The sequence below is a fragment of the Anomaloglossus baeobatrachus genome, unplaced genomic scaffold (genome assembly GCF_048569485.1).
Source record: "Anomaloglossus baeobatrachus isolate aAnoBae1 unplaced genomic scaffold, aAnoBae1.hap1 Scaffold_255, whole genome shotgun sequence".
NCBI classification, from domain to species: domain Eukaryota; kingdom Metazoa; phylum Chordata; class Amphibia; order Anura; family Aromobatidae; genus Anomaloglossus; species Anomaloglossus baeobatrachus.
Window position 1 is genome coordinate 35,352 of NW_027442118.1, and position 19,669 is coordinate 55,020.

The following is a 19,669-nucleotide window of genomic DNA, read 5'->3' on the forward strand; positions in this document are numbered from 1 at the left end:
TCTAGATGTTATCACACCTGTGGTCACTGCAGCAGCAGGTGAATCCACTTTGTCCAAAAGGGATCTATTCCATTCAATTGCAAATGATCTAGATAAGACAGAGAACTGCAGCACGGGGACATAGCCGAGTTGGTCAGGTTGAGTGGTGATGAGTTTGCTATTTGGATGAATAAAGAAAGTCAAAAGTGTGAAAGATAAAAAACAAAAGGAGGAAGTGTGAAAAGTGAATGGGCCAAATTGAGGTGCATATGAAGACGTATGCTTTCTTCCAATTCATTAAATCGGGCTAATATGAATCAGGTGAATTGAGTTCTGCTTTTGGAAACTGGGTTAAGAAGGGGTGCACCGTTCCTGGAGGTACTGCAATACCAGGTCAATGCGTGGAGTGGACAGAGCAAGCTCTTTTTCCATCTCCCTGTTCTAAAAATCCATTTAATATATGGTCCCCAGATAGGGGACGTATCAGATATTAAACTGATAAGAACAGATACTACACTTGATCTTAGCCAAAAGGCCGAGAAGCGATAACCAGAATTGGTTTGGGCCTCGAGTGGCACCCTGGCCTATGCCGGACACATCTTAGGGAGAGAGAGCGAGAGGGAGACAAACCCACGCCTACACAAGACATTTTGTCACCCAAGCCAACCCTTGAAAAGGCTGCTTTGCAGAGCCAAAACAAGAAGAATGGTGCGTTTTGCAGCCGCCGCCCACTGCAATGAATCTGAATAACTCCTCCTTTAGGGCGCAAGCAACTCCCCTCCCCCTTGCAGTCTTTCCAATTCACGATACAAAAAGACGGACAGGACAGGTTGCCTGACTTTCCGTCACTGCCACCCTTTGCCATCCTTACCCGTAGAAAGCCCTTTCATCATCCCCAAACCCTAATCTTTTCCCTTTCCTTCCCAGCCCCCAAACCCTGCCCTCTGTACCTTTCTCACCACCCGCTTCCCTTCTCCTGTCATCCCCCTACCACCCGGGAAAAAAAGAGATTGCCCCCTCCTTCCACTAGCCCACCCTCCCACCCAAAGAACAACTTCTTCTGCGCAGCTTGTTTTCTAGGCAGCAGCGCTATTGTGATGTCATCGGGGGGCATTGTGACAAGCCGCCAGTGTTCCGTCTCTTCATGTTGTGCACAGTTCAAACGGAAAATACATCAACAGGCAGACTACAGAAAAGCTTACTATCAAAGGTTAGAGGGGGGCTTTCTCAGAGGGCTTTTTACAGTTTTTCTATTCCCAATTAGCCGTTTAAGTGTACTTATTGAAAGTAGTAATTCTTTCATAGGCCGCCCTTTCTTAGTATTTGACGTTCCTTATATTGCGGTATGAGGCTTCGCAGTAGGTTGCAAACATTCATCACCCATGACTGTCCCCAATTGAGCTCAGAAGCTCAATGTCTATCATGACCTCTCTTTTAGAATGTCCAAGAGCAAGCAAACTATTCCTCCAGGAGAGGGCGCCAACAGACTACTAAAGAGATCATCATTACTCAAAGAAAACCCCAAAAACCAATGCATGATAGGAATAAACAGGTAACTTTCTTTGGAGTGGAAGCGGAGAGATCGCACCAGATGCCAATTCTAGATGTTATCACACCTGTGGTCACTGCAGCAGCAGGTGAATCCACTTTGTCCAAAAGGGATCTATTCCATTCAATTGCAAATGATCTAGATAAGACAGAGAACTGCAGCACGGGGACATAGCCGAGTTGGTCAGGTTGAGTGGTGATGAGTTTGCTATTTGGATGAATAAAGAAAGTCAAAAGTGTGAAAGATAAAAAACAAAAGGAGGAAGTGTGAAAAGTGAATGGGCCAAATTGAGGTGCATATGAAGACGTATGCTTTCTTCCAATTCATTAAATCGGGCTAATATGAATCAGGTGAATTGAGTTCTGCTTTTGGAAACTGGGTTAAGAAGGGGTGCACCGTTCCTGGAGGTACTGCAATACCAGGTCAATGCGTGGAGTGGACAGAGCAAGCTCTTTTTCCATCTCCCTGTTCTAAAAATCCATTTAATATATGGTCCCCAGATAGGGGACGTATCAGATATTAAACTGATAAGAACAGATACTACACTTGATCTTAGCCAAAAGGCCGAGAAGCGATAACCAGAATTGGTTTGGGCCTCGAGTGGCACCCTGGCCTATGCCGGACACATCTTAGGGAGAGAGAGCGAGAGGGAGACAAACCCACGCCTACACAAGACATTTTGTCACCCAAGCCAACCCTTGAAAAGGCTGCTTTGCAGAGCCAAAACAAGAAGAATGGTGCGTTTTGCAGCCGCCGCCCACTGCAATGAATCTGAATAACTCCTCCTTTAGGGCGCAAGCAACTCCCCTCCCCCTTGCAGTCTTTCCAATTCACGATACAAAAAGACGGACAGGACAGGTTGCCTGACTTTCCGTCACTGCCACCCTTTGCCATCCTTACCCGTAGAAAGCCCTTTCATCATCCCCAAACCCTAATCTTTTCCCTTTCCTTCCCAGCCCCCAAACCCTGCCCTCTGTACCTTTCTCACCACCCGCTTCCCTTCTCCTGTCATCCCCCTACCACCCGGGAAAAAAAGAGATTGCCCCCTCCTTCCACTAGCCCACCCTCCCACCCAAAGAACAACTTCTTCTGCGCAGCTTGTTTTCTAGGCAGCAGCGCTATTGTGATGTCATCGGGGGGCATTGTGACAAGCCGCCAGTGTTCCGTCTCTTCATGTTGTGCACAGTTCAAACGGAAAATACATCAACAGGCAGACTACAGAAAAGCTTACTATCAAAGGTTAGAGGGGGGCTTTCTCAGAGGGCTTTTTACAGTTTTTCTATTCCCAATTAGCCGTTTAAGTGTACTTATTGAAAGTAGTAATTCTTTCATAGGCCGCCCTTTCTTAGTATTTGACGTTCCTTATATTGCGGTATGAGGCTTCGCAGTAGGTTGCAAACATTCATCACCCATGACTGTCCCCAATTGAGCTCAGAAGCTCAATGTCTATCATGACCTCTCTTTTAGAATGTCCAAGAGCAAGCAAACTATTCCTCCAGGAGAGGGCGCCAACAGACTACTAAAGAGATCATCATTACTCAAAGAAAACCCCAAAAACCAATGCATGATAGGAATAAACAGGTAACTTTCTTTGGAGTGGAAGCGGAGAGATCGCACCAGATGCCAATTCTAGATGTTATCACACCTGTGGTCACTGCAGCAGCAGGTGAATCCACTTTGTCCAAAAGGGATCTATTCCATTCAATTGCAAATGATCTAGATAAGACAGAGAACTGCAGCACGGGGACATAGCCGAGTTGGTCAGGTTGAGTGGTGATGAGTTTGCTATTTGGATGAATAAAGAAAGTCAAAAGTGTGAAAGATAAAAAACAAAAGGAGGAAGTGTGAAAAGTGAATGGGCCAAATTGAGGTGCATATGAAGACGTATGCTTTCTTCCAATTCATTAAATCGGGCTAATATGAATCAGGTGAATTGAGTTCTGCTTTTGGAAACTGGGTTAAGAAGGGGTGCACCGTTCCTGGAGGTACTGCAATACCAGGTCAATGCGTGGAGTGGACAGAGCAAGCTCTTTTTCCATCTCCCTGTTCTAAAAATCCATTTAATATATGGTCCCCAGATAGGGGACGTATCAGATATTAAACTGATAAGAACAGATACTACACTTGATCTTAGCCAAAAGGCCGAGAAGCGATAACCAGAATTGGTTTGGGCCTCGAGTGGCACCCTGGCCTATGCCGGACACATCTTAGGGAGAGAGAGCGAGAGGGAGACAAACCCACGCCTACACAAGACATTTTGTCACCCAAGCCAACCCTTGAAAAGGCTGCTTTGCAGAGCCAAAACAAGAAGAATGGTGCGTTTTGCAGCCGCCGCCCACTGCAATGAATCTGAATAACTCCTCCTTTAGGGCGCAAGCAACTCCCCTCCCCCTTGCAGTCTTTCCAATTCACGATACAAAAAGACGGACAGGACAGGTTGCCTGACTTTCCGTCACTGCCACCCTTTGCCATCCTTACCCGTAGAAAGCCCTTTCATCATCCCCAAACCCTAATCTTTTCCCTTTCCTTCCCAGCCCCCAAACCCTGCCCTCTGTACCTTTCTCACCACCCGCTTCCCTTCTCCTGTCATCCCCCTACCACCCGGGAAAAAAAGAGATTGCCCCCTCCTTCCACTAGCCCACCCTCCCACCCAAAGAACAACTTCTTCTGCGCAGCTTGTTTTCTAGGCAGCAGCGCTATTGTGATGTCATCGGGGGGCATTGTGACAAGCCGCCAGTGTTCCGTCTCTTCATGTTGTGCACAGTTCAAACGGAAAATACATCAACAGGCAGACTACAGAAAAGCTTACTATCAAAGGTTAGAGGGGGGCTTTCTCAGAGGGCTTTTTACAGTTTTTCTATTCCCAATTAGCCGTTTAAGTGTACTTATTGAAAGTAGTAATTCTTTCATAGGCCGCCCTTTCTTAGTATTTGACGTTCCTTATATTGCGGTATGAGGCTTCGCAGTAGGTTGCAAACATTCATCACCCATGACTGTCCCCAATTGAGCTCAGAAGCTCAATGTCTATCATGACCTCTCTTTTAGAATGTCCAAGAGCAAGCAAACTATTCCTCCAGGAGAGGGCGCCAACAGACTACTAAAGAGATCATCATTACTCAAAGAAAACCCCAAAAACCAATGCATGATAGGAATAAACAGGTAACTTTCTTTGGAGTGGAAGCGGAGAGATCGCACCAGATGCCAATTCTAGATGTTATCACACCTGTGGTCACTGCAGCAGCAGGTGAATCCACTTTGTCCAAAAGGGATCTATTCCATTCAATTGCAAATGATCTAGATAAGACAGAGAACTGCAGCACGGGGACATAGCCGAGTTGGTCAGGTTGAGTGGTGATGAGTTTGCTATTTGGATGAATAAAGAAAGTCAAAAGTGTGAAAGATAAAAAACAAAAGGAGGAAGTGTGAAAAGTGAATGGGCCAAATTGAGGTGCATATGAAGACGTATGCTTTCTTCCAATTCATTAAATCGGGCTAATATGAATCAGGTGAATTGAGTTCTGCTTTTGGAAACTGGGTTAAGAAGGGGTGCACCGTTCCTGGAGGTACTGCAATACCAGGTCAATGCGTGGAGTGGACAGAGCAAGCTCTTTTTCCATCTCCCTGTTCTAAAAATCCATTTAATATATGGTCCCCAGATAGGGGACGTATCAGATATTAAACTGATAAGAACAGATTTTTGATTTAATGAAGCTTTCCAAAGCACCGCAAAAATGCATGACCGAAGTCACACCAAAAACAGTGCAAAGGCTAGGATTCGTGTGGACCCCTCCGTGAGAAGAGGATCCCCAAAAATCAACCCCGTCCCTCCGAGCCAGAAGGCCACAGCAAGGGTCAGGGATCTTCGGTGCTCCCCCAAGCCGAAGCCTGGTTGAGCCTTGTTGTTGCTCCCAGCGTCCACCGAGGCATCTTACCCAAGTGGAGTAGGGAGCTACTAGTCGTTGGTTTCGCAGCCGAGACTGCCCGGACCGTCAACCGGTGTTAGTTTCTCAGCCCAAGGCTGACCGGACCTCCAACCGGGTGTTGGTTTCTCAGCCCAAGGCTGACCGGACCTCCAACCGGGTGTTGGTTTCTCAGCCCAAGGCTAACCGGACCTCCAACCGGGTGTTGGTTTCTCAGCCAAAGCTGACCCGGACCTCCAACCGGGTGTTGGTTTCTCAGCCCAAAGCTGACCGGACCTCCGACCGGGATTATAAAAATTTCCCTTCTTAGCCAGAAGGCCAGGATAGGGCAATATGCTTGGAAAGTATGAATAGGCAAGGCGCGGCGTGCGACAGAGTCTGAGGCTTACCAGGGTCCCAACCTAGCAAGTTCAGACTCCCTCCAGGGTGTCCATTCCTGGGGCACATTGCACCATAACCCCCACACTTACTCAGTCTAATAGCCTCAATCCTGGTAGGGCCATGGTTTCCTCTAGATGGATATACTATCCTCCCAAAGTACTAACAAGTGCAACCTTCCAGTGTGCATTGCATCATTGTACTAAGGTGGCCGGAGCCTTAAACCACCTTTTCGAACGATACTACACTTGATCTTAGCCAAAAGGCCGAGAAGCGATAACCAGAATTGGTTTGGGCCTCGAGTGGCACCCTGGCCTATGCCGGACACATCTTAGGGAGAGAGAGCGAGAGGGAGACAAACCCACGCCTACACAAGACATTTTGTCACCCAAGCCAACCCTTGAAAAGGCTGCTTTGCAGAGCCAAAACAAGAAGAATGGTGCGTTTTGCAGCCGCCGCCCACTGCAATGAATCTGAATAACTCCTCCTTTAGGGCGCAAGCAACTCCCCTCCCCCTTGCAGTCTTTCCAATTCACGATACAAAAAGACGGACAGGACAGGTTGCCTGACTTTCCGTCACTGCCACCCTTTGCCATCCTTACCCGTAGAAAGCCCTTTCATCATCCCCAAACCCTAATCTTTTCCCTTTCCTTCCCAGCCCCCAAACCCTGCCCTCTGTACCTTTCTCACCACCCGCTTCCCTTCTCCTGTCATCCCCCTACCACCCGGGAAAAAAAGAGATTGCCCCCTCCTTCCACTAGCCCACCCTCCCACCCAAAGAACAACTTCTTCTGCGCAGCTTGTTTTCTAGGCAGCAGCGCTATTGTGATGTCATCGGGGGGCATTGTGACAAGCCGCCAGTGTTCCGTCTCTTCATGTTGTGCACAGTTCAAACGGAAAATACATCAACAGGCAGACTACAGAAAAGCTTACTATCAAAGGTTAGAGGGGGGCTTTCTCAGAGGGCTTTTTACAGTTTTTCTATTCCCAATTAGCCGTTTAAGTGTACTTATTGAAAGTAGTAATTCTTTCATAGGCCGCCCTTTCTTAGTATTTGACGTTCCTTATATTGCGGTATGAGGCTTCGCAGTAGGTTGCAAACATTCATCACCCATGACTGTCCCCAATTGAGCTCAGAAGCTCAATGTCTATCATGACCTCTCTTTTAGAATGTCCAAGAGCAAGCAAACTATTCCTCCAGGAGAGGGCGCCAACAGACTACTAAAGAGATCATCATTACTCAAAGAAAACCCCAAAAACCAATGCATGATAGGAATAAACAGGTAACTTTCTTTGGAGTGGAAGCGGAGAGATCGCACCAGATGCCAATTCTAGATGTTATCACACCTGTGGTCACTGCAGCAGCAGGTGAATCCACTTTGTCCAAAAGGGATCTATTCCATTCAATTGCAAATGATCTAGATAAGACAGAGAACTGCAGCACGGGGACATAGCCGAGTTGGTCAGGTTGAGTGGTGATGAGTTTGCTATTTGGATGAATAAAGAAAGTCAAAAGTGTGAAAGATAAAAAACAAAAGGAGGAAGTGTGAAAAGTGAATGGGCCAAATTGAGGTGCATATGAAGACGTATGCTTTCTTCCAATTCATTAAATCGGGCTAATATGAATCAGGTGAATTGAGTTCTGCTTTTGGAAACTGGGTTAAGAAGGGGTGCACCGTTCCTGGAGGTACTGCAATACCAGGTCAATGCGTGGAGTGGACAGAGCAAGCTCTTTTTCCATCTCCCTGTTCTAAAAATCCATTTAATATATGGTCCCCAGATAGGGGACGTATCAGATATTAAACTGATAAGAACAGATACTACACTTGATCTTAGCCAAAAGGCCGAGAAGCGATAACCAGAATTGGTTTGGGCCTCGAGTGGCACCCTGGCCTATGCCGGACACATCTTAGGGAGAGAGAGCGAGAGGGAGACAAACCCACGCCTACACAAGACATTTTGTCACCCAAGCCAACCCTTGAAAAGGCTGCTTTGCAGAGCCAAAACAAGAAGAATGGTGCGTTTTGCAGCCGCCGCCCACTGCAATGAATCTGAATAACTCCTCCTTTAGGGCGCAAGCAACTCCCCTCCCCCTTGCAGTCTTTCCAATTCACGATACAAAAAGACGGACAGGACAGGTTGCCTGACTTTCCGTCACTGCCACCCTTTGCCATCCTTACCCGTAGAAAGCCCTTTCATCATCCCCAAACCCTAATCTTTTCCCTTTCCTTCCCAGCCCCCAAACCCTGCCCTCTGTACCTTTCTCACCACCCGCTTCCCTTCTCCTGTCATCCCCCTACCACCCGGGAAAAAAAGAGATTGCCCCCTCCTTCCACTAGCCCACCCTCCCACCCAAAGAACAACTTCTTCTGCGCAGCTTGTTTTCTAGGCAGCAGCGCTATTGTGATGTCATCGGGGGGCATTGTGACAAGCCGCCAGTGTTCCGTCTCTTCATGTTGTGCACAGTTCAAACGGAAAATACATCAACAGGCAGACTACAGAAAAGCTTACTATCAAAGGTTAGAGGGGGGCTTTCTCAGAGGGCTTTTTACAGTTTTTCTATTCCCAATTAGCCGTTTAAGTGTACTTATTGAAAGTAGTAATTCTTTCATAGGCCGCCCTTTCTTAGTATTTGACGTTCCTTATATTGCGGTATGAGGCTTCGCAGTAGGTTGCAAACATTCATCACCCATGACTGTCCCCAATTGAGCTCAGAAGCTCAATGTCTATCATGACCTCTCTTTTAGAATGTCCAAGAGCAAGCAAACTATTCCTCCAGGAGAGGGCGCCAACAGACTACTAAAGAGATCATCATTACTCAAAGAAAACCCCAAAAACCAATGCATGATAGGAATAAACAGGTAACTTTCTTTGGAGTGGAAGCGGAGAGATCGCACCAGATGCCAATTCTAGATGTTATCACACCTGTGGTCACTGCAGCAGCAGGTGAATCCACTTTGTCCAAAAGGGATCTATTCCATTCAATTGCAAATGATCTAGATAAGACAGAGAACTGCAGCACGGGGACATAGCCGAGTTGGTCAGGTTGAGTGGTGATGAGTTTGCTATTTGGATGAATAAAGAAAGTCAAAAGTGTGAAAGATAAAAAACAAAAGGAGGAAGTGTGAAAAGTGAATGGGCCAAATTGAGGTGCATATGAAGACGTATGCTTTCTTCCAATTCATTAAATCGGGCTAATATGAATCAGGTGAATTGAGTTCTGCTTTTGGAAACTGGGTTAAGAAGGGGTGCACCGTTCCTGGAGGTACTGCAATACCAGGTCAATGCGTGGAGTGGACAGAGCAAGCTCTTTTTCCATCTCCCTGTTCTAAAAATCCATTTAATATATGGTCCCCAGATAGGGGACGTATCAGATATTAAACTGATAAGAACAGATACTACACTTGATCTTAGCCAAAAGGCCGAGAAGCGATAACCAGAATTGGTTTGGGCCTCGAGTGGCACCCTGGCCTATGCCGGACACATCTTAGGGAGAGAGAGCGAGAGGGAGACAAACCCACGCCTACACAAGACATTTTGTCACCCAAGCCAACCCTTGAAAAGGCTGCTTTGCAGAGCCAAAACAAGAAGAATGGTGCGTTTTGCAGCCGCCGCCCACTGCAATGAATCTGAATAACTCCTCCTTTAGGGCGCAAGCAACTCCCCTCCCCCTTGCAGTCTTTCCAATTCACGATACAAAAAGACGGACAGGACAGGTTGCCTGACTTTCCGTCACTGCCACCCTTTGCCATCCTTACCCGTAGAAAGCCCTTTCATCATCCCCAAACCCTAATCTTTTCCCTTTCCTTCCCAGCCCCCAAACCCTGCCCTCTGTACCTTTCTCACCACCCGCTTCCCTTCTCCTGTCATCCCCCTACCACCCGGGAAAAAAAGAGATTGCCCCCTCCTTCCACTAGCCCACCCTCCCACCCAAAGAACAACTTCTTCTGCGCAGCTTGTTTTCTAGGCAGCAGCGCTATTGTGATGTCATCGGGGGGCATTGTGACAAGCCGCCAGTGTTCCGTCTCTTCATGTTGTGCACAGTTCAAACGGAAAATACATCAACAGGCAGACTACAGAAAAGCTTACTATCAAAGGTTAGAGGGGGGCTTTCTCAGAGGGCTTTTTACAGTTTTTCTATTCCCAATTAGCCGTTTAAGTGTACTTATTGAAAGTAGTAATTCTTTCATAGGCCGCCCTTTCTTAGTATTTGACGTTCCTTATATTGCGGTATGAGGCTTCGCAGTAGGTTGCAAACATTCATCACCCATGACTGTCCCCAATTGAGCTCAGAAGCTCAATGTCTATCATGACCTCTCTTTTAGAATGTCCAAGAGCAAGCAAACTATTCCTCCAGGAGAGGGCGCCAACAGACTACTAAAGAGATCATCATTACTCAAAGAAAACCCCAAAAACCAATGCATGATAGGAATAAACAGGTAACTTTCTTTGGAGTGGAAGCGGAGAGATCGCACCAGATGCCAATTCTAGATGTTATCACACCTGTGGTCACTGCAGCAGCAGGTGAATCCACTTTGTCCAAAAGGGATCTATTCCATTCAATTGCAAATGATCTAGATAAGACAGAGAACTGCAGCACGGGGACATAGCCGAGTTGGTCAGGTTGAGTGGTGATGAGTTTGCTATTTGGATGAATAAAGAAAGTCAAAAGTGTGAAAGATAAAAAACAAAAGGAGGAAGTGTGAAAAGTGAATGGGCCAAATTGAGGTGCATATGAAGACGTATGCTTTCTTCCAATTCATTAAATCGGGCTAATATGAATCAGGTGAATTGAGTTCTGCTTTTGGAAACTGGGTTAAGAAGGGGTGCACCGTTCCTGGAGGTACTGCAATACCAGGTCAATGCGTGGAGTGGACAGAGCAAGCTCTTTTTCCATCTCCCTGTTCTAAAAATCCATTTAATATATGGTCCCCAGATAGGGGACGTATCAGATATTAAACTGATAAGAACAGATACTACACTTGATCTTAGCCAAAAGGCCGAGAAGCGATAACCAGAATTGGTTTGGGCCTCGAGTGGCACCCTGGCCTATGCCGGACACATCTTAGGGAGAGAGAGCGAGAGGGAGACAAACCCACGCCTACACAAGACATTTTGTCACCCAAGCCAACCCTTGAAAAGGCTGCTTTGCAGAGCCAAAACAAGAAGAATGGTGCGTTTTGCAGCCGCCGCCCACTGCAATGAATCTGAATAACTCCTCCTTTAGGGCGCAAGCAACTCCCCTCCCCCTTGCAGTCTTTCCAATTCACGATACAAAAAGACGGACAGGACAGGTTGCCTGACTTTCCGTCACTGCCACCCTTTGCCATCCTTACCCGTAGAAAGCCCTTTCATCATCCCCAAACCCTAATCTTTTCCCTTTCCTTCCCAGCCCCCAAACCCTGCCCTCTGTACCTTTCTCACCACCCGCTTCCCTTCTCCTGTCATCCCCCTACCACCCGGGAAAAAAAGAGATTGCCCCCTCCTTCCACTAGCCCACCCTCCCACCCAAAGAACAACTTCTTCTGCGCAGCTTGTTTTCTAGGCAGCAGCGCTATTGTGATGTCATCGGGGGGCATTGTGACAAGCCGCCAGTGTTCCGTCTCTTCATGTTGTGCACAGTTCAAACGGAAAATACATCAACAGGCAGACTACAGAAAAGCTTACTATCAAAGGTTAGAGGGGGGCTTTCTCAGAGGGCTTTTTACAGTTTTTCTATTCCCAATTAGCCGTTTAAGTGTACTTATTGAAAGTAGTAATTCTTTCATAGGCCGCCCTTTCTTAGTATTTGACGTTCCTTATATTGCGGTATGAGGCTTCGCAGTAGGTTGCAAACATTCATCACCCTTGACTGTCCCCAATTGAGCTCAGAAGCTCAATGTCTATCATGACCTCTCTTTTAGAATGTCCAAGAGCAAGCAAACTATTCCTCCAGGAGAGGGCGCCAACAGACTACTAAAGAGATCATCATTACTCAAAGAAAACCCCAAAAACCAATGCATGATAGGAATAAACAGGTAACTTTCTTTGGAGTGGAAGCGGAGAGATCGCACCAGATGCCAATTCTAGATGTTATCACACCTGTGGTCACTGCAGCAGCAGGTGAATCCACTTTGTCCAAAAGGGATCTATTCCATTCAATTGCAAATGATCTAGATAAGACAGAGAACTGCAGCACGGGGACATAGCCGAGTTGGTCAGGTTGAGTGGTGATGAGTTTGCTATTTGGATGAATAAAGAAAGTCAAAAGTGTGAAAGATAAAAAACAAAAGGAGGAAGTGTGAAAAGTGAATGGGCCAAATTGAGGTGCATATGAAGACGTATGCTTTCTTCCAATTCATTAAATCGGGCTAATATGAATCAGGTGAATTGAGTTCTGCTTTTGGAAACTGGGTTAAGAAGGGGTGCACCGTTCCTGGAGGTACTGCAATACCAGGTCAATGCGTGGAGTGGACAGAGCAAGCTCTTTTTCCATCTCCCTGTTCTAAAAATCCATTTAATATATGGTCCCCAGATAGGGGACGTATCAGATATTAAACTGATAAGAACAGATACTACACTTGATCTTAGCCAAAAGGCCGAGAAGCGATAACCAGAATTGGTTTGGGCCTCGAGTGGCACCCTGGCCTATGCCGGACACATCTTAGGGAGAGAGAGCGAGAGGGAGACAAACCCACGCCTACACAAGACATTTTGTCACCCAAGCCAACCCTTGAAAAGGCTGCTTTGCAGAGCCAAAACAAGAAGAATGGTGCGTTTTGCAGCCGCCGCCCACTGCAATGAATCTGAATAACTCCTCCTTTAGGGCGCAAGCAACTCCCCTCCCCCTTGCAGTCTTTCCAATTCACGATACAAAAAGACGGACAGGACAGGTTGCCTGACTTTCCGTCACTGCCACCCTTTGCCATCCTTACCCGTAGAAAGCCCTTTCATCATCCCCAAACCCTAATCTTTTCCCTTTCCTTCCCAGCCCCCAGAACCCTGCCCTCTGTACCTTTCTCACCACCCGCTTCCCTTCTCCTGTCATCCCCCTACCACCCGGGAAAAAAAGAGATTGCCCCCTCCTTCCACTAGCCCACCCTCCCACCCAAAGAACAACTTCTTCTGCGCAGCTTGTTTTCTAGGCAGCAGCGCTATTGTGATGTCATCGGGGGGCATTGTGACAAGCCGCCAGTGTTCCGTCTCTTCATGTTGTGCACAGTTCAAACGGAAAATACATCAACAGGCAGACTACAGAAAAGCTTACTATCAAAGGTTAGAGGGGGGCTTTCTCAGAGGGCTTTTTACAGTTTTTCTATTCCCAATTAGCCGTTTAAGTGTACTTATTGAAAGTAGTAATTCTTTCATAGGCCGCCCTTTCTTAGTATTTGACGTTCCTTATATTGCGGTATGAGGCTTCGCAGTAGGTTGCAAACATTCATCACCCATGACTGTCCCCAATTGAGCTCAGAAGCTCAATGTCTATCATGACCTCTCTTTTAGAATGTCCAAGAGCAAGCAAACTATTCCTCCAGGAGAGGGCGCCAACAGACTACTAAAGAGATCATCATTACTCAAAGAAAACCCCAAAAACCAATGCATGATAGGAATAAACAGGTAACTTTCTTTGGAGTGGAAGCGGAGAGATCGCACCAGATGCCAATTCTAGATGTTATCACACCTGTGGTCACTGCAGCAGCAGGTGAATCCACTTTGTCCAAAAGGGATCTATTCCATTCAATTGCAAATGATCTAGATAAGACAGAGAACTGCAGCACGGGGACATAGCCGAGTTGGTCAGGTTGAGTGGTGATGAGTTTGCTATTTGGATGAATAAAGAAAGTCAAAAGTGTGAAAGATAAAAAACAAAAGGAGGAAGTGTGAAAAGTGAATGGGCCAAATTGAGGTGCATATGAAGACGTATGCTTTCTTCCAATTCATTAAATCGGGCTAATATGAATCAGGTGAATTGAGTTCTGCTTTTGGAAACTGGGTTAAGAAGGGGTGCACCGTTCCTGGAGGTACTGCAATACCAGGTCAATGCGTGGAGTGGACAGAGCAAGCTCTTTTTCCATCTCCCTGTTCTAAAAATCCATTTAATATATGGTCCCCAGATAGGGGACGTATCAGATATTAAACTGATAAGAACAGATACTACACTTGATCTTAGCCAAAAGGCCGAGAAGCGATAACCAGAATTGGTTTGGGCCTCGAGTGGCACCCTGGCCTATGCCGGACACATCTTAGGGAGAGAGAGCGAGAGGGAGACAAACCCACGCCTACACAAGACATTTTGTCACCCAAGCCAACCCTTGAAAAGGCTGCTTTGCAGAGCCAAAACAAGAAGAATGGTGCGTTTTGCAGCCGCCGCCCACTGCAATGAATCTGAATAACTCCTCCTTTAGGGCGCAAGCAACTCCCCTCCCCCTTGCAGTCTTTCCAATTCACGATACAAAAAGACGGACAGGACAGGTTGCCTGACTTTCCGTCACTGCCACCCTTTGCCATCCTTACCCGTAGAAAGCCCTTTCATCATCCCCAAACCCTAATCTTTTCCCTTTCCTTCCCAGCCCCCAAACCCTGCCCTCTGTACCTTTCTCACCACCCGCTTCCCTTCTCCTGTCATCCCCCTACCACCCGGGAAAAAAAGAGATTGCCCCCTCCTTCCACTAGCCCACCCTCCCACCCAAAGAACAACTTCTTCTGCGCAGCTTGTTTTCTAGGCAGCAGCGCTATTGTGATGTCATCGGGGGGCATTGTGACAAGCCGCCAGTGTTCCGTCTCTTCATGTTGTGCACAGTTCAAACGGAAAATACATCAACAGGCAGACTACAGAAAAGCTTACTATCAAAGGTTAGAGGGGGGCTTTCTCAGAGGGCTTTTTACAGTTTTTCTATTCCCAATTAGCCGTTTAAGTGTACTTATTGAAAGTAGTAATTCTTTCATAGGCCGCCCTTTCTTAGTATTTGACGTTCCTTATATTGCGGTATGAGGCTTCGCAGTAGGTTGCAAACATTCATCACCCATGACTGTCCCCAATTGAGCTCAGAAGCTCATGTCTATCATGACCTCTCTTTTAGAATGTCCAAGAGCAAGCAAACTATTCCTCCAGGAGAGGGCGCCAACAGACTACTAAAGAGATCATCATTACTCAAAGAAAACCCCAAAAACCAATGCATGATAGGAATAAACAGGTAACTTTCTTTGGAGTGGAAGCGGAGAGATCGCACCAGATGCCAATTCTAGATGTTATCACACCTGTGGTCACTGCAGCAGCAGGTGAATCCACTTTGTCCAAAAGGGATCTATTCCATTCAATTGCAAATGATCTAGATAAGACAGAGAACTGCAGCACGGGGACATAGCCGAGTTGGTCAGGTTGAGTGGTGATGAGTTTGCTATTTGGATGAATAAAGAAAGTCAAAAGTGTGAAAGATAAAAAACAAAAGGAGGAAGTGTGAAAAGTGAATGGGCCAAATTGAGGTGCATATGAAGACGTATGCTTTCTTCCAATTCATTAAATCGGGCTAATATGAATCAGGTGAATTGAGTTCTGCTTTTGGAAACTGGGTTAAGAAGGGGTGCACCGTTCCTGGAGGTACTGCAATACCAGGTCAATGCGTGGAGTGGACAGAGCAAGCTCTTTTTCCATCTCCCTGTTCTAAAAATCCATTTAATATATGGTCCCCAGATAGGGGACGTATCAGATATTAAACTGATAAGAACAGATACTACACTTGATCTTAGCCAAAAGGCCGAGAAGCGATAACCAGAATTGGTTTGGGCCTCGAGTGGCACCCTGGCCTATGCCGGACACATCTTAGGGAGAGAGAGCGAGAGGGAGACAAACCCACGCCTACACAAGACATTTTGTCACCCAAGCCAACCCTTGAAAAGGCTGCTTTGCAGAGCCAAAACAAGAAGAATGGTGCGTTTTGCAGCCGCCGCCCACTGCAATGAATCTGAATAACTCCTCCTTTAGGGCGCAAGCAACTCCCCTCCCCCTTGCAGTCTTTCCAATTCACGATACAAAAAGACGGACAGGACAGGTTGCCTGACTTTCCGTCACTGCCACCCTTTGCCATCCTTACCCGTAGAAAGCCCTTTCATCATCCCCAAACCCTAATCTTTTCCCTTTCCTTCCCAGCCCCCAAACCCTGCCCTCTGTACCTTTCTCACCACCCGCTTCCCTTCTCCTGTCATCCCCCTACCACCCGGGAAAAAAAGAGATTGCCCCCTCCTTCCACTAGCCCACCCTCCCACCCAAAGAACAACTTCTTCTGCGCAGCTTGTTTTCTAGGCAGCAGCGCTATTGTGATGTCATCGGGGGGCATTGTGACAAGCCGCCAGTGTTCCGTCTCTTCATGTTGTGCACAGTTCAAACGGAAAATACATCAACAGGCAGACTACAGAAAAGCTTACTATCAAAGGTTAGAGGGGGGCTTTCTCAGAGGGCTTTTTACAGTTTTTCTATTCCCAATTAGCCGTTTAAGTGTACTTATTGAAAGTAGTAATTCTTTCATAGGCCGCCCTTTCTTAGTATTTGACGTTCCTTATATTGCGGTATGAGGCTTCGCAGTAGGTTGCAAACATTCATCACCCATGACTGTCCCCAATTGAGCTCAGAAGCTCAATGTCTATCATGACCTCTCTTTTAGAATGTCCAAGAGCAAGCAAACTATTCCTCCAGGAGAGGGCGCCAACAGACTACTAAAGAGATCATCATTACTCAAAGAAAACCCCAAAAACCAATGCATGATAGGAATAAACAGGTAACTTTCTTTGGAGTGGAAGCGGAGAGATCGCACCAGATGCCAATTCTAGATGTTATCACACCTGTGGTCACTGCAGCAGCAGGTGAATCCACTTTGTCCAAAAGGGATCTATTCCATTCAATTGCAAATGATCTAGATAAGACAGAGAACTGCAGCACGGGGACATAGCCGAGTTGGTCAGGTTGAGTGGTGATGAGTTTGCTATTTGGATGAATAAAGAAAGTCAAAAGTGTGAAAGATAAAAAACAAAAGGAGGAAGTGTGAAAAGTGAATGGGCCAAATTGAGGTGCATATGAAGACGTATGCTTTCTTCCAATTCATTAAATCGGGCTAATATGAATCAGGTGAATTGAGTTCTGCTTTTGGAAACTGGGTTAAGAAGGGGTGCACCGTTCCTGGAGGTACTGCAATACCAGGTCAATGCGTGGAGTGGACAGAGCAAGCTCTTTTTCCATCTCCCTGTTCTAAAAATCCATTTAATATATGGTCCCCAGATAGGGGACGTATCAGATATTAAACTGATAAGAACAGATACTACACTTGATCTTAGCCAAAAGGCCGAGAAGCGATAACCAGAATTGGTTTGGGCCTCGAGTGGCACCCTGGCCTATGCCGGACACATCTTAGGGAGAGAGAGCGAGAGGGAGACAAACCCACGCCTACACAAGACATTTTGTCACCCAAGCCAACCCTTGAAAAGGCTGCTTTGCAGAGCCAAAACAAGAAGAATGGTGCGTTTTGCAGCCGCCGCCCACTGCAATGAATCTGAATAACTCCTCCTTTAGGGCGCAAGCAACTCCCCTCCCCCTTGCAGTCTTTCCAATTCACGATACAAAAAGACGGACAGGACAGGTTGCCTGACTTTCCGTCACTGCCACCCTTTGCCATCCTTACCCGTAGAAAGCCCTTTCATCATCCCCAAACCCTAATCTTTTCCCTTTCCTTCCCAGCCCCCAAACCCTGCCCTCTGTACCTTTCTCACCACCCGCTTCCCTTCTCCTGTCATCCCCCTACCACCCGGGAAAAAAAGAGATTGCCCCCTCCTTCCACTAGCCCACCCTCCCACCCAAAGAACAACTTCTTCTGCGCAGCTTGTTTTCTAGGCAGCAGCGCTATTGTGATGTCATCGGGGGGCATTGTGACAAGCCGCCAGTGTTCCGTCTCTTCATGTTGTGCACAGTTCAAACGGAAAATACATCAACAGGCAGACTACAGAAAAGCTTACTATCAAAGGTTAGAGGGGGGCTTTCTCAGAGGGCTTTTTACAGTTTTTCTATTCCCAATTAGCCGTTTAAGTGTACTTATTGAAAGTAGTAATTCTTTCATAGGCCGCCCTTTCTTAGTATTTGACGTTCCTTATATTGCGGTATGAGGCTTCGCAGTAGGTTGCAAACATTCATCACCCATGACTGTCCCCAATTGAGCTCAGAAGCTCAATGTCGATCATGACCTCTCTTTTAGAATGTCCAAGAGCAAGCAAACTATTCCTCCAGGAGAGGGCGCCAACAGACTACTAAAGAGATCATCATTACTCAAAGAAAACCCCAAAAACCAATGCATGATAGGAATAAACAGGTAACTTTCTTTGGAGTGGAAGCGGAGAGATCGCACCAGATGCCAATTCTAGATGTTATCACACCTGTGGTCACTGCAGCAGCAGGTGAATCCACTTTGTCCAAAAGGGATCTATTCCATTCAATTGCAAATGATCTAGATAAGACAGAGAACTGCAGCACGGGGACATAGCCGAGTTGGTCAGGTTGAGTGGTGATGAGTTTGCTATTTGGATGAATAAAGAAAGTCAAAAGTGTGAAAGATAAAAAACAAAAGGAGGAAGTGTGAAAAGTGAATGGGCCAAATTGAGGTGCATATGAAGACGTATGCTTTCTTCCAATTCATTAAATCGGGCTAATATGAATCAGGTGAATTGAGTTCTGCTTTTGGAAACTGGGTTAAGAAGGGGTGCACCGTTCCTGGAGGTACTGCAATACCAGGTCAATGCGTGGAGTGGACAGAGCAAGCTCTTTTTCCATCTCCCTGTTCTAAAAATCCATTTAATATATGGTCCCCAGATAGGGGACGTATCAGATATTAAACTGATAAGAACAGATACTACACTTGATCTTAGCCAAAAGGCCGAGAAGCGATAACCAGAATTGGTTTGGGCCTCGAGTGGCACCCTGGCCTATGCCGGACACATCTTAGGGAGAGAGAGCGAGAGGGAGACAAACCCACGCCTACACAAGACATTTTGTCACCCAAGCCAACCCTTGAAAAGGCTGCTTTGCAGAGCCAAAACAAGAAGAATGGTGCGTTTTGCAGCCGCCGCCCACTGCAATGAATCTGAATAACTCCTCCTTTAGGGCGCAAGCAACTCCCCTCCCCCTTGCAGTCTTTCCAATTCACGATACAAAAAGACGGACAGGACAGGTTGCCTGACTTTCCGTCACTGCCACCCTTTGCCATCCTTACCCGTAGAAAGCCCTTTCATCATCCCCAAACCCTAATCTTTTCCCTTTCCTTCCCAGCCCCCAAACCCTGCCCTCTGTACCTTTCTCACCACCCGCTTCCCTTCTCCTGTCATCCCCCTACCACCCGGGAAAAAAAGAGATTGCCCCCTCCTTCCACTAGCCCACCCTCCCACCCAAAGAACAACTTCTTCTGCGCAGCTTGTTTTCTAGGCAGCAGCGCTATTGTGATGTCATCGGGGGGCATTGTGACAAGCCGCCAGTGTTCCGTCTCTTCATGTTGTGCACAGTTCAAACGGAAAATACATCAACAGGCAGACTACAGAAAAGCTTACTATCAAAGGTTAGAGGGGGGCTTTCTCAGAGGGCTTTTTACAGTTTTTCTATTCCCAATTAGCCGTTTAAGTGTACTTATTGAAAGTAGTAATTCTTTCATAGGCCGCCCTTTCTTAGTATTTGACGTTCCTTATATTGCGGTATGAGGCTTCGCAGTAGGTTGCAAACATTCATCACCCATGACTGTCCCCAATTGAGCTCAGAAGCTCAATGTCTATCATGACCTCTCTTTTAGAATGTCCAAGAGCAAGCAAACTATTCCTCCAGGAGAGGGCGCCAACAGAC

At 46.7% G+C, this 19,669-nt stretch overlaps 12 non-coding genes and 1 pseudogene across 12 annotated transcripts; all 13 read right to left on the reverse strand.

Moving 5' to 3' along the window:
* Positions 1 to 335: 335 nt before the first annotated feature.
* LOC142263188 (U2 spliceosomal RNA) lies at positions 336 to 526 on the reverse strand. The gene has a single exon (XR_012730358.1). It is a non-coding gene; the product is annotated as a U2 spliceosomal RNA (small nuclear RNA).
* Positions 527 to 1,913: 1,387 nt separating this feature from the next.
* LOC142263189 (U2 spliceosomal RNA) lies at positions 1,914 to 2,104 on the reverse strand. Its single transcript, XR_012730359.1, has one exon. It is a non-coding gene; the product is annotated as a U2 spliceosomal RNA (small nuclear RNA).
* Positions 2,105 to 3,491: 1,387 nt separating this feature from the next.
* LOC142263191 (U2 spliceosomal RNA) lies at positions 3,492 to 3,682 on the reverse strand. Its single transcript, XR_012730361.1, has one exon. It is a non-coding gene; the product is annotated as a U2 spliceosomal RNA (small nuclear RNA).
* A 1,387-nt stretch (positions 3,683 to 5,069) lies between these two features.
* LOC142263149 (U2 spliceosomal RNA) lies at positions 5,070 to 5,265 on the reverse strand. Its single transcript, XR_012730346.1, has one exon. It is a non-coding gene; the product is annotated as a U2 spliceosomal RNA (small nuclear RNA).
* A 697-nt stretch (positions 5,266 to 5,962) lies between these two features.
* LOC142263186 (U2 spliceosomal RNA) lies at positions 5,963 to 6,104 on the reverse strand (annotated as a pseudogene).
* Positions 6,105 to 7,491: 1,387 nt separating this feature from the next.
* Positions 7,492 to 7,682, reverse strand: LOC142263192 (U2 spliceosomal RNA). Its single transcript, XR_012730362.1, has one exon. It is a non-coding gene; the product is annotated as a U2 spliceosomal RNA (small nuclear RNA).
* A 1,387-nt stretch (positions 7,683 to 9,069) lies between these two features.
* On the reverse strand, positions 9,070 to 9,260 carry LOC142263193 (U2 spliceosomal RNA). Its single transcript, XR_012730363.1, has one exon. It is a non-coding gene; the product is annotated as a U2 spliceosomal RNA (small nuclear RNA).
* Positions 9,261 to 10,647: 1,387 nt separating this feature from the next.
* LOC142263194 (U2 spliceosomal RNA) lies at positions 10,648 to 10,838 on the reverse strand. The gene has a single exon (XR_012730364.1). It is a non-coding gene; the product is annotated as a U2 spliceosomal RNA (small nuclear RNA).
* A 1,387-nt stretch (positions 10,839 to 12,225) lies between these two features.
* Positions 12,226 to 12,416, reverse strand: LOC142263195 (U2 spliceosomal RNA). The gene has a single exon (XR_012730365.1). It is a non-coding gene; the product is annotated as a U2 spliceosomal RNA (small nuclear RNA).
* A 1,388-nt stretch (positions 12,417 to 13,804) lies between these two features.
* LOC142263197 (U2 spliceosomal RNA) lies at positions 13,805 to 13,995 on the reverse strand. The gene has a single exon (XR_012730366.1). It is a non-coding gene; the product is annotated as a U2 spliceosomal RNA (small nuclear RNA).
* Positions 13,996 to 15,381: 1,386 nt separating this feature from the next.
* Positions 15,382 to 15,572, reverse strand: LOC142263198 (U2 spliceosomal RNA). The gene has a single exon (XR_012730367.1). It is a non-coding gene; the product is annotated as a U2 spliceosomal RNA (small nuclear RNA).
* Positions 15,573 to 16,959: 1,387 nt separating this feature from the next.
* LOC142263199 (U2 spliceosomal RNA) lies at positions 16,960 to 17,150 on the reverse strand. Its single transcript, XR_012730368.1, has one exon. It is a non-coding gene; the product is annotated as a U2 spliceosomal RNA (small nuclear RNA).
* Positions 17,151 to 18,537: 1,387 nt separating this feature from the next.
* Positions 18,538 to 18,728, reverse strand: LOC142263200 (U2 spliceosomal RNA). Its single transcript, XR_012730369.1, has one exon. It is a non-coding gene; the product is annotated as a U2 spliceosomal RNA (small nuclear RNA).
* Between the last annotated feature and the right edge of the window lie 941 nt (positions 18,729 to 19,669).